The sequence below is a fragment of the Calypte anna genome, chromosome 23, assembly GCF_003957555.1.
Source record: "Calypte anna isolate BGI_N300 chromosome 23, bCalAnn1_v1.p, whole genome shotgun sequence".
Classification (NCBI taxonomy): Eukaryota; Metazoa; Chordata; class Aves; order Apodiformes; family Trochilidae; genus Calypte; species Calypte anna.
This window is the reverse complement of record NC_044268.1, coordinates 5715811-5726033: the sequence shown is the minus strand read 5'-3', so window position 1 is coordinate 5726033 and position 10223 is coordinate 5715811.

Genomic DNA, 10223 nt, shown 5'->3' with positions numbered 1-10223 from the left:
GGGTAATGGGGATGGGGAATGGGGGTAATGGGGGTAATGGGGATGGGGAATGGGGGGAATGGGGGTAATGGGGATGGGGAATGGGGGGAATGGGGGTGATGGGGGGGATAGGGGGTAATGGGATGGGGAATGGGGGTAATGGGGGTAATGGGGGTAATGGGGGGATGGGGAATGGGGGGGTAATGGGGGTAATGGGGATGGGGAATGGGGGGGTAATGGTAATGGGGATGGGGATGGGGAATAGGGGATGGGGGGGTAATGGGGATAATGGGGATAGGGGATAAGGGATAGGGATGGGAGTGGGGAATGGGGAATAGGGGGTAGGGGATGGGGGATAGAGGATAGGGAATGGGGATGGGGGAATGGAGATGGGGATGGGGAATAGGGGATGGGAATGGGAATGAGGGGATAGGGGATAAGGGATAGGGGATGGGGGAATGGGAATAATGGGGATAAGGGGAGTAATGGGGAGAGGGGATAAGGGATAGGGGATGGGAATAATGGGAATGGGGTTAGGGATGGGGATAGGGAATAGGGATAGGGATGGGGATGGGGGGATGGAAATGGGAGTGGGGGATAGGGGATAGGGATAGGGACGGGAATGGGGGATGGGAATGGGGATGGGGATGGGGATGGGGATGGGTGATGCCATCTGAAGGCTGGCATGCAGAGTGATCCTCGGTTTTCTGAAAATAAACCAAACCAAACCAAAAGAACCACCACACCACACCAAACCACACCACGTTCTGTCCACGGACCCCACAGCCCCCGCTCGGGGTGTGCCAAGCCGTGGGAACGCTGTACCTGAACCCCTCCCGCCCCACGGAGCCCCCGGATCCCCGCACCGGGGCTGGCAAAGGGCTCGGTCTGACCGGGGGGTTCCTGGGGCCTCAGCCCCATCCCAGCCAGGACCCCCACGTGTCCCGGGTGTCTGACCAGGGCAGCCCCACGGGGCGGGACACGCAGCCCCACACACGCAGCCCCACGCCGGTCACTCCCGTGCCCTCAGCTCCTGCCCACGCCGGGCGGGACGGAGCCGTCGGGGGTGGGATGGGGGCAGGAGCGGTGCGGGTTCCACGTGGAGCCGGGCTGCGTGTGGGGACAGGGCTGTGTCGCGATGGGCAGGACGGGGCGGTCACGGGTGGATCCCGGAGGGAAGGGCAGGGGAAAGGCTGGGGGTGCCGTGATGCCGCCGGGGGGGCTGTGAAGTCACAGTGCTGGCCGTGCCCACGCGGGGCAGTGGGTTTGCCCGGGCAGCGGCAGGGCAGCAGCACGGCGCGGGTGGGCGATGCCCCCCACTCACCTCCTCTGCTTAGTGCTCGTGGTGACCCTGCCAGCCCACGGGGCCGGGGCTGCTCCGTGGAGAGAGTGGGGGGCAGGTAGGTGGCTGGGGGGGAGCTGGAACCCAGCCCCGGGAAGAGTGGGACCCATGGGGGGCACTGGGAGCAAACTGGGATGGACTGGGCTGGGCTGGGCTGCAGGTCCGTGGGCAGCGGATGCCTCGTGGGGAAGCCCCGAGGGGACTGCAGGTGATGGGTGGGGACGGGAGAGGCTCCAGGGGTGATAAATAACTGTGAGCATAATGTAAAGATCAATGTAAACATTAATTGTGTTTGTGGAGGAAGGAATCAAGGAGCAGTGCAAGTGGAGGAGTGCTCCAATCCACTCGTGTATATATATATAATGTGTATATAGAATACATATAGAATATATATAATACATATATAATAGATAAATCTAAATCAATAGCTGTTTACTGGAGCTGGCTGTGCTCTGTCTGCTCACAGGCATGGCTGCAGGCAGTGGATACTCAGCTTCCCGGCTGGGTTCCAGGGATGACATCCAGGGAGCTCTCCTGGGTATGTCCTGGCTCTCTGCTCCCTTTGCAAGCTGGCAGACAGTGTGAGAGGCGATCTGTGTGTCTGTCACGTTGTTGTACATCCCGTGTGTCCCAGTGCCCAGCTGTGACAGTGTGCATGGAGAGGTCTGCTGGGTGTTCAGCTGCAGGTGACAGCACCAGGGGGGCTTTTCTAGATTCTCTGCTGCTACAAGTCCCTTGGCATCCCAGGGCTGAGCAGACAGTCCTGGCTCACTTCACAGACTAAGTATTCCTTTTTCTTTTATTTTTATTTTATTTTTCTTTTAATTTTTTGTTTGCTTGTGAGAAATAACTTTATACTTTCCATTTAGGTCCTCGAAGAGCAAAGTATGAACCCAAAATAGGAAGATCTTCCCGGTCATTATCAGAAGACCTAAGGGGAATCCTGAAGGACCTGGACAAAGCAGCAGCTGGTGGGTGCACATCCCTCTTAACCAGGAGACTTGGGAAGGTGAAGGTTTAGGTACCCGTATGGACAGGGGATCCACCCAAGCCTGACTGACACTCAGTTTCACACCTCTGGGTGCTGGTGAGCCAGGGAGATGATCCAGAGTTTCTGTTCCCAGTGCAAGCTGGATCCCAGCTATAACCTTACTGGTCAGACACTGGTATCCAGCTGGCAGTGCACACACCTTGAGTGTGTGAGGGACTTGCTGAGGAGCTGATTGCTGGGGACTTGTGAGAGGGCAGCACCCTGCAGCCAGCAGAGGGGAGAGGGTCTTGGGCAGCAGTGAGGATCCAGAGGCAGCTTGGGGTTGTTGAGACCTGCAGGCTTTGCCCTGGGCTGCAGGGATCCCCTGGCCAGGATCACAGGATCACAGAATCATAGAATCATAGAATCACAGAACTGGCTGGGTTGGAAGGGACCTCAGAGATCATCAAGTCCAACCCTTAGACCATCCCAACTTCATTGACAGCTTGGTCCAGCCCCCTTGTTCTCCTTGCTGTCTCAGCAACCCCTTGGGGTCAGGGACAGGAGAATTGAGAGAGATTGAGGCTGGGCAGATAAACTGAAGGCAGATAAAATGAAGCTTTGTGTGAATTCAGCCTCAGTGGGTGTGCCTGTCTGTTTCTAGTTGTTTCAGAGAACTTAGTCTGTTGTTTCCCTTGTTTTGGGGGACTGTGGGCTTTTCACTGTCACTTGTAAAAGTCTCCAGCAAATGGTTGCAAGAACTTGTGGTTCAGGCCACCATCTCTGTTTCCCAACTCTGTGGTGGAGTTGGCAGATGGGATGTGCTTCCTGGAAGGGCTCTTGCCCCGGCTGAGCTGGCCACAGAGGCTCCCTGTCCTCTCTGAAGGAAGTTATGTACCATTGGCTTAGGGCTACAAGGCTGATCAGGGGCTTGGAACATCTGTCTTAGTCTGGAGAAGAGGAAACTGAGAGGCAAATCTTACTAATGTTTATAAACCCCTGAGGTGTGGGTGTTAAGCAGGGGGAAGTCTCTTTGCAGTGGCTGCACTGCGATAAGACAAGGGGCAGTGGCCACAAAGTGGAACTCAGGGAGTTCCACCTCAACATGAGGAAATTCTTTACTGTGAGGGTGATGGAGCACCAGAACAGGCTGCACAGAGAGGTGGTGGAGTCTCCTTCTCTAGACTTTAAAGATCCATCTGGACATGTTCCTATGTGACCTGCCCTAAGGTGGTCCTGCTTTGGCAGGGGGGTTGGACTTGATGATCTCCAGAGGTCCCTCCCAGCCCCAGCCCCAACCCCAGCCCCAGCCCCTGCCATTCCATGATCTTACAGTTTGCCACAAATGCACAGTGTGGAGTGCAACCCCCTGGTCCTTCAGCACGTCAGGATAAACTGGGAAGTGTCCAGCCATTAGGTTTTTTCCCATGAGTGACATCTTGTTTGGGTTAGTGACTCGGTGCACCACCAATGTCTGAGCATTATTCATGGACTTGGAAAAGTATTACCTCCTGAAGATGTCATGCTCCTGATGAGCAATTGGTCACTTCTAATTAAACTGACCTTTTCTTTCTAAAGACATGGACCACGAGGAAGATCCCATACGTGAGGAAGCCTTTCAGGAAGAACGCAGTCACGTAGTGCTGGTCCCTGATGAAAACCTGAGGGCAGTTCAGCCAGCAGATGTGCCAGGTAAGTGCTGTCCTTGGGTCATCCCCTGTCCTGAATCAAAACCCTTGGGTGCCAGACATGGCATTTGTACAGAACGAGTGTTTTAAGGGAAGCCAGGAAGGGTGACTGTCAGCTCTGGAGTGTGGAGCTTGGGGTATGCAAAGAGATGCTCACTGCCCAGCACACTCAGCTCACAGGGAGTTCAGAGCTTTGCCATTTTGGGAACAAGGCTCTGCAGATGATGGGAAATGAGATTCTTAGTGGAATTTACCTCCCAGAGCTTGCTGTGAGCCCTCCTAGGCACAAGAGCAGGGAAATCCCTCCTGAGAACTGAGGTCCAACTGAAGCCCACTGACAGATGGGGCACAGCTTAGGGGGAACCTGCACTGTCCTTCTGCATCCTCTGTACCTGAGCCACATGGCCTTGGGAGACAAGTCCTCAAAACTATGGGCTGCAAGCTGTGCCCATACTGGAGAAAAGGCAGAGAAGGAGAGCACAGTTCAAGTGTTTCCCAAGTGGTCTGACCCCAAACCCTCAGGGCATCAGGTGGCACTCCCTGCTCCAGGGATGGGTTTGTTCTGTCTCACTTGAAGGGGAAGTTGGTCAAACAGCTGCAATCCCCAAGTGTTCTCCATCTGGCCTCATGAGGTCAGTGGGATGTCCCAAAGGCTCAGAGACCTTCCAGACTGAAACACCACCAGAAAGCCTCAGAGGGTCAAGGTGGGTAAGAGCAAAAGAAATTGTGCTCAGAAATGAAGGATTTGCTGCAGCACTGGCAGTTTCCTTTGTTTCCACTGAGATTAAGGAAACATGGCAGTCCAGGAGGTTCACTCATTTGGAGATGCTAACAAAGGAAGAAAGAACATTTCCTGGGAATGTCAGAGCTCCTGACAGATTACCAAGAGTGTGCAGGACACATTCAAGTACAGATTTGTCCCTCCAGGTGTGGGTGGCAAGAGAAACACGAATGCTGCAGAACCTCCAAATTACCAGAAGCTCTGTGCAGAAGGTGCTCTGGCGTTCTTGGGCCCCATGCTGTTTGGGATGGTGGTGTTGTGTGTGTTCCAGCTCTGGAGGAAGAGAAACCAGTGAGTTTTTTTGGGGGGGTTGTTGCCAAACATCTGCAGTAGATGGCTCCTGTTTGCCATGAAGTGTTAGAGGCAGGGTGGTCTGGAGGGCTGGGTTAGTCACTGGCCAGACTCTACTGAGGTTTCTGCTCCAAGATGTTTCAATGATCTCTCAGCTCCTGGGTGCTCTTTTCTGAAACTCGTCCATCCTGTTGCATGTGTTGGTTAAGAGGGACCTTGCCTCAACAAGAGCCCCCAGGTGGAGGCAAAGTCAGGAACAAAGGAGAGGGATGAGATTGCCACAGAAAGTGACAAGTGCAGTAGTGGCAGCTCCCTCCCAGTGAACCTGCCAGCAGAAATCACCCTTTAGGTGATACCATAAACCCCAGATAGTCACCTTGACCCCGGTGTCTCAGGTGTCAGACTGTGGTGAGGAACTTTCCCAGCTATCAGCCTTGCTTTGGAGAAAGGAAGTCAGTGTGTGCCATTTGCATCCCATCACTGTCAGCGAGGTGTTCCCAGCACAGGCAGGGGCCTTCCCTCTGCAGGGGAAGGTTTCTCTTCATATCTGTCTTCAAAAGAGAGAGAGCACCTCACTGGGCAGAGCCAAGGCTGTCCCCTTGTCCTGGGCAGGGCAGCTGAGTGCTGGTCTGTGCCCATCACACTGAGGAAGGAGAGCAGGAGCCTCTCCTGGCCCTGCAGTGCCATGTCCAGCTCTGCTCCCCTGGGTGAGCTGGGGTGCAGAGGGGTGAGGAGCTGTGGGTTGGCACAGGGGTTCAGGGTGCCCCTTTTCTACACGGGGGAGCCCACAGGTCCCATCTCCCCACCCAGCACTGCTCCACACCCTGGCACCACAGCAGGGCCCAGCAGCTCCTCTCTCCACAGGCGCCTTGCTGCAGCTGCTTCTGAGCACAGCACCTCCAGGAGCAGGACCCAAAACTAACATCTCTGCCTGGGAAACTGGCCATCTGCCTCCACGCCAGCTGCTGTGGGACGAGCCCAGTCCTTTCAGTCCCTGGAGGGGACTGTTAAAGAAGAGTCCAAGATGACCCTTCTGCCAAGTCATGGGGTTCTGGCTGGACACCCCTTTCTTTCACTTCTCATCATGACAATTCTTCAAGAGTCTGGTTTGTCAAACCTAAGTCAATCCATTTTACCATTTTATAAGATCATTCTGAGTAATTATCTCGTTGTCTACATGTTGTTTCCATGTTACTTCAAGTGGTAGTGTGAAAGATGAAGTTTCAATCCCAGGAATTCATTTGAAGTTTGCCCAGAATTGTGGCCCAAAGCCTCGTTCCTCAGCTGCTCATGCTCCATCAAGTCAAGCATCCACCAAGCTTTCAGTTTGTGCAGATTTTAAAACATTTACATGATTAATTCTAGTATTTTGTCACCAATCCATTAATAGAGCCATAGTCAATCCTTTTCTATTTTTCAACAGCCCCCCAGGCCCATTGCTCTGCTGCTCCTGCAAGGGCCTGAGGAACCCAGCAGTGGGTAGGTCTGGAGTGTGACACCAGAGAGCTGGGGCTTCCATCCTGGAGAAGAGAAGGCTGCAGAGAGACCTTGCTGTGGCCTTTCGGTGTATGAAGGGGCTTAGGAGAAAGGTGCAGAGAGAGTTTTTACCAGGGCTTGTAATGTAGGAGAAGGAGCAAAGGCTTTGAACTGAATGTGGGTAGGTTTGTATTGACCTTGAGGAAGGGATGGTTTATGTCAGGTGATGAGACACTGAAAGAGGTTGTCCAGAGAAGAGCTGGAAGTCAAAGGGTCTAGTAGATGTCCCTGCTGATGGCATAGGCAGAGTACACTCTTTATTGGTCTGTTCCGACCCAAACCATTGGTTACAGTCACTGGTGTCACTAAGACACGGTGGGTTGGCTCCCTCTGGTGGAGCATGGGATGAGTTGGTACAAACTGGGACAGGAGAAGCGAAAGGAGGTGTGTGTCTGTCTGTCTGTCTGTCCATCACTGCCCCAGGGATGTCCAAGGAGCTCTGCCCGGGATGGATGAGGAGCTCTGTGGGTCAGAACTGAACATACTGGGGTTTGCTACAGACCACCCCAAGAGGATGGCCAAGTGGATGAGATCCTCTTCAGATGGAGAATCTAAATTTAGATCCTCTTTCCACTCTCAAGCCATCGTGCTCATGGGGTACTGGAATCACTCTGACAGCTGGTGCAGGGACAACACAGCAAAGCACCAGAATTCCAGGCAGCTCCTGGAGTGCATTGATGACAATCAATGGTGGCAGATGGTGCTGGGGGTGGGCTGGTGCCCAGCACCCTCAGCCTGATGGCCAGATCTGGGGTCCCTGTCACAGGGACTGTCCTTCTTCCCAGGGATGGAGTGTTCCTGAGCCAGGGGATGAAGTGTCCTTGGCCCTAGGACCAGGGCATCCGTGACCTCCAGGTGGGATTTGTGACCCCAGGGATGAGATGTTCCTGACCCCAGGATTGCACGTCCATTATCCCAGGGATGGAGCATGAGCACTCCTGGTCCCAAGCTGGGACTTCCCTCACCCCAGAGCTGGAGCATCCCTGACTCCAGGACCAGGATGTCCCTGTCCCCAGGCTACATTGTCCCAGGAGATCCCAGAAGAAGCCAAGCACAAGCTCCATCCCCAGTAAAGGGCAATTACCCAGGCAGCTTAATTACATGTGGTCTGTGCTGATGACTTGCATGTGCTTACCCTGATTTCCATAATGCATCAGAATAGATATGTTCTCTCTGTCACTGTCACTGTAACTCAGACTGATGGGGTCCCTTCCAAGCTTTGCCAATAAACATGCCAAAAATCATCATTTTTGTCTTGTTCTGCTGCCTCAGTGCTGTTAAGGACTTCTTGAGTGGGTGAAAGATGCTCTGGAGCCTCCCCAGCTTTGTCTCCGTGTGCTGGCACATCCCTCCAGCCTCTCCCAGGGACATCCCTGACTGGAGATTCAGTATAGATTTCCCCCCCCCAAAAATCACATTCTGAATCATCACCAGGCCTGGACAATGTTTTAGCCCAAAAGAAGGAAAAAAAAAGAGCCCAAGTGGAAAAAGAGAAAAAAAAATCCAATCCAGTGCCAGAGCTGCAAGAGTGTGATGGCCCTTGGGTATTTTTAATCTAAAACCTCCTCTTTTTTCCTCCTTTTAGCCATTTTTAAGACAGCAAAAGGCATCCCTGTTTGGCTTGCCTTGTGCCTCCTTCTTTCCACAGGAACGTTTTGCTGGCTGTATGGGGAGCATTGCTGATGCTGAGCCTGGGGAGTCAGATCTGTCTTTTTTGGCACCGTTTGGAAATACTGAATAATCCTGGTGATGGACACAAGTGCTCCAAGTCCTGGTGTCCCAACAGGTCCCCAGCTCTCCATGGTCTGTGGGTGAAGCAGGGCTGTAAAACCTGATGCTGGTGTGATTTCCTTCTGCTCCAGAATTGTTTTTTTCTGTGGAAAAAATCCCCCAGAAGACAAATACATTTGATGGTGTTCTTGAGAAAAAAAAAACCAAAAACCCCAGACATTTTGGGATAAAAATACCAGTTCAGTTAAAAAAACAGAGAAAAGCTATTTCCATGTGTTCTGTTTATACCCCTGGCAGAGAGATCTCTCTGGCATAATGATCCAGGCATGTTTTGACTTAAAACATCCCTTCTGGGGGAAGGAGGTGATTTTGTGTAGCCAGGGAAGTGTTCTCAGCTGCCCTGGGGCTGGAGGGCTTGCCCAGGGTGGATTTGGCCTCAGTGATGATCCCGAGGGCTGCCAGAGCCCCAGGAGAGCAGAGAGGTCCCAGGAGGATGTCCCCACTGCTGGTGACCTCCCCAGTGGCCATGGGGACATCTCCTGTCAAGCCCACAGTGGGGGACAAGTCCACGGGTGGGACATGGGGGTAACATGAGGCTGCAGCTCACCGTGTGGGCACTGAACCAGAGGTCTGGGTGTTTCTGACACCCACTGGCTCAGGCTGGGTCCAACCATTTCTCCCAGGACCCCTGGTTAACAGCTCAGTGAACCCACTACATCCTTGCAGCAGGGTTTTGGGGTTCCTGGAAGCCAAGACTTTCCTGCCAAGCCTGGTGTGGAGCTCCTGAAACACTCCTGGGAGCAGAGAGCAGCTGGGAGGGAAATTCCCACCATGGGGGAGGAAGGAAAAGCTCCAGGTGTGGCAGGTGCTGGTCCCAGCAGTGCCTGGGGATGTGTGGTCTGGCTGGACCCACACAAGCTTGGGTGGGCCAGGTCAGAGCACGGCCAGACCAACACTTTGTGCACAGATGGATCTGTAAGGCTGCAGTCCCTCGGATCCTGTGCAGAGCTGCTCTGACACCCGAGAGAGTGTGGGGCTGCTTTAGGAGCTGCTTCCTTGTGAAAATCAGGGTTGAGAAATCACAGAAGCGACGAGCAGTGAACTGTTCCCAAGTCCTTCTGCTGGGTGGCATCGCAGGAGGAGGTTGCCAAAGCCCTGGAGAAGAAGCAGCAGCAGCAGCAGCAGCAGCAATTCCTCGGCAGCTGTGCACTCTCCGATCCCCCTGAAGGTGCGCTGTGAGAACAGAACAAAGGCGAACGGGGTGGGTGGCGGTGAGGGGCCGGACCCTGCCAGCTCTGCCTGCACCCACCCCCTTGCCCACACCAGCTGGGTTTGAACCTGCGAGCCCCGTGGGTCCCCAGCCCCAGAGCCGGGGGGGAGGGCTGGAAGCTGCCTTGCCTTGTGTGCCGGGCTGCCGGGCAGGGCTCTGCTGGGGGATGGCGGGGATGTTCCTCCCAGGGCTGAGCCATCTGTGCTCCCTACAAGCCCAGCTGCTGTCCTGGCAGGGTTAGCCCAGGGACTCTCCCAGAGGAGGTGGCTGCAGGGTCCCTGTGACACGGATCTAGGCACCACCCAAGGGAAAGGGGAAAGGCAGCCGCTCACCAAGCCTTTGCGTAGGCAAATTGCCGGGATTTAACCCAGCCCCACCTGGCTCCGGAGGGGATTAAAAAAACAAACCAAAAAACAAACAAAAAAAAAACCCGACAATAAAAATATGCGATCAAAAAGACAAGCGCTGACGAGAACGAAAGGCGGGAGCGACCAGCATCCGCGCCTGCGGTGAAGGGGCTGCGCTGCCCCGCGCCCCCGGAAGCCGCCAAGGGCTCAGCGCGGCGCAGCGCACCCCAGCCGCGCCTCCCCCCGCCCGGCCGCGCCGCCCGCCGGGCCCCGCCGGCAGCGCGTCTG